The sequence below is a fragment of the Melanotaenia boesemani genome, chromosome 20, assembly GCF_017639745.1.
Source record: "Melanotaenia boesemani isolate fMelBoe1 chromosome 20, fMelBoe1.pri, whole genome shotgun sequence".
NCBI classification, from domain to species: domain Eukaryota; kingdom Metazoa; phylum Chordata; class Actinopteri; order Atheriniformes; family Melanotaeniidae; genus Melanotaenia; species Melanotaenia boesemani.
The window spans coordinates 9257409-9260941 of NC_055701.1; positions in this window are offsets into that span (position 1 = coordinate 9257409).

The following is a 3533-nucleotide window of genomic DNA, read 5'->3' on the forward strand; positions in this document are numbered from 1 at the left end:
AGGTGGAAAATAGCCTGTCGCTCATTAGCATGCAGCGCCCGCCTGTTCATTTGCTTGCTGCGAATGAAAGTTCTGACACTCAGCGCCTTGTTGCAATACGAGAATAGTCCTCTTCAGACTGCCTCATGTCCTTACTGCCTCGGAAAGGTCATCGGTATAGGTGTGCGCTCACCAACTGGCTCCCTGCTCTTCATTGGGCTACCTGGCAGAGGGTTAGCTAGGTGTATTGATTCAGGGAGAACCTCATTACCTGCTGAATCAACATATTATTGCCATGTTTCACCCAGCCGAATTGTTTACAAGTGTTTTTAGTGCGGGCAAAAGCCTGCTCAGGTGGGCCACGATCCGCATTCATTAGTCTCTGACCCTGGTGATTATGTGTTATCTGATAGGCTGCTCTCTGGCGTGGCTGCATGAACAGGGTTACCTGGCCTGCCTTGCCTGGACCCATTATAACCCAACTCTTTCACTCTCGGTTATTCTCTCCCTCTCCCGCTCAATCCCTCTTTCCCTCACTCTGTCCTCCCTATGAATGTATCCATTAGCCTGGTGATGTGTTAAATTGTTTTCACCTGCACTGCGGGCAGATGGGGAGCAGTGTCTCTGCCGTGATTTCCTATGCATGAGCTTTCTAATCAGCAAGAGAGTAAGACGATTCCCTTGCTTCTTGCTTGAAAAGGTGAACTTGCGTGAGCATGCACCACATACATTGCCAGCACACATGTTCTCTCACTGACAATTTGCAATCAATATGCATGCGGTGTTGTGGGGATATTGGTGCAGTGGTGGTGGCGACAGGGTTCATTACTGGAGCTCACCTTACAACACTGTGATGGCTTAATACTGAGGAGAGGGCCTGGGCCTGAGTTGATCCTGCCCCCCTACCATTCCCAATTTTAGCTCAAATTGAAGGATAATTTGACCTGGAAGAGTAAACCTGCATAAGCGCAATGACTTCCAATAGTAATGTGAACCAAGTTGTGACCCATGGAACAGGCAGAGAGGATCCCCCTCACGCAAACAAATAAAGCATTCTCTAATGCCTTAATGTGGATATAATATGTGCCTTCTAAGCCTCTCCTGGAGGAGCGGGTCAATGGGCCACCCAGGGACAAGACTGCTGCTTTGGGTGTAAGAATAGGTCCTCAAAATTATTCAGTCTTTCTCTGAGCTCAGTGGATCTTTTGGGCAGAAATAGCCACAGATCTTGACAGCATGTATGACAAAACTAAGGCAGTGCATGATGATGATGATGATTATATCAAAATATTTTAGTATAAAATTGGTATATGAAATCCGGGTTCCTCTCACTGCCCAAAGACATGCACGCTAGATTAATTGGTCTCTCTCATTTCTCTCTGGGAGTGGTTATTTGTCTGTGTTGACCTTGTGACAGACGGTGCGACCTGTCCAGGGTGTACCTGCCTCTTTCCTGCTAATTGCTGGGATAGGCTCCAGCCCCCCTGTGACCCTGAACTTTGACTAAGTGGTATGGCAAATCAATGAACAAATCATTTTTTTAGTATATAAAATGGGTATATAAACTGTTTTTGCAATTATACTGCAAGCTGTGTTTAGGAAAGATCCGTTACTACTAACAGCCTTTTAACTTCCCCTAAGCCTGTGCTGGCTAACACGAAGGTGAAGGGGCACAGTCTTAACAAGGCCAAGCATCAGTGTTACCAACAAGGCCCTTGACAGGAGCAAACAACAAGCTCGCGCTGTCAAACATCTGACCCAAACAGCAAGCAGCCCTCATGAATCTCATTATCTGAAGACCGCACACACCGTTTCTTCTATCCGCTGTTGGTCAAACTCCAATCTCAAATACTCAAGTCAAAGTGATGAATAATCGTTTCCTCCCTGTAACTGTTGCCCACTATTAAGATAACGCTCTACCAATTACAATAATAAAATAATATAATGATAATAATAATTATTATAATTTTATTAGCAATGTTACAAAATACTTTACAAGAAGCGATAAAGTAAGTTATTGAGCGTAGCATGGATGTTCACAAGAATAAAAAATTATATAATGTGTAATAAATTAATTAGACATGGACAAAGTTTTTAAGGGGGCGTTGAGTTTAGTGGGCAAAGCGCTCCATACAGGATGGACACCAACATGGAAAAGGCATGATTTAGATGAGCAGTACAACTTTAAAATCAATATTAAATCTAAAAGGAAGGCATTGCAGGAAGGTAAGCATAGGAAGGATGGCTCACGCTTTTTTGTTTTATCCAGGTAGTGAATCCAGCTGCATAATTTTTAATCAATGAAGGGAGCCCTGACTGATACTCGAGTTATTCAGTAAGAATAGACAAAAGCTTGCATAAACTGTTTGTAAGTCTGCAGCTGAAAGAAATTACTTTTTTTATATAGACAAGCTGAAAAACAAGACTCAACAAAATGTTTGACTTGAGCATAAAAATATTAGGTTAGAATCAAATATTACTCCTAGATTCCAGGTAGTCAGGATATTATTAGTTGAAAGACTCCCAAATCTTGAAGCAGCAGGAATGAAAGAAATAAGAGGACTAAACAAAATGTAGCATGCACATTAAGGGTGTATCAATACATCAATTCTAAGATCTTTAGCAACAATCGATCAAGAATTAATATGAAAATAATTTATAAGACATACTTAAGAAAGAGCATGTAAGACTGCAGTACCTTGGTTATTACAAAGTTCTGAAAATATATTGTTTGAGACCTGAAACAGAAATAAGGTTACATAATAACCTCCTTAGTATACAAATTTACTTTTTCAGTTTTCTATTATGTGAAATTATTCATGCTCAAAACAAACTGTTTTTCATTTAAATGTCCGATTGAACTAAGAAAAAAATTGTACTTTAATATTTTAGTGATATGAATAGAAGTGATTGTGCTAAATCTGGATGTCATATTATTTCAAATCGATCGTGCTACTGAATCAAATCTAATTACTGGTACACCACAAGTAATGTAAGTCACTGAAGAGACAAAGTTATTTGGAGTGACTGAAAGGGTTCTGTTAGAGAGACTTCTATAATAAACTAAGCATTGAATTCTTAATACCAACCTAGAACTTGTATGCAGCTGGACCTAAAAGCTGCACTTAAATCTAAAAAAGTAAAACTAAGTCCTCTATACCACTGGCATAGAGCACTTTCCTCACTGGTCCTCTATACCAGTGGACCATGGCTATGTCAAAATGGTTGGCAGAATTATGTATGAGACTGATGCCCAAAAGGAAGAATAAAAATCAGAAAAAAAAGCAAACTGGAGAATGAATCCACTCTGCATCACAAGGCGTGCATGCGTTAACAATAAGCCACTGTCGTTAGACCTGGGATTCTTTGTTCAAACCACACTGAAGCATTGTCCTCTCAGACAGCTCTCGAAACTGCCCTGATGTTTATTCAAATAACCAACAAGTGTAGCATCAGGGTGAATCTGATTTCTTTGCCCACACTTTGAAATAAAGGAGACAGAAAGGAAAGAGAGAAAAAAAAGTTTAATTACAGTGTGACTTAGCACAGTTTAA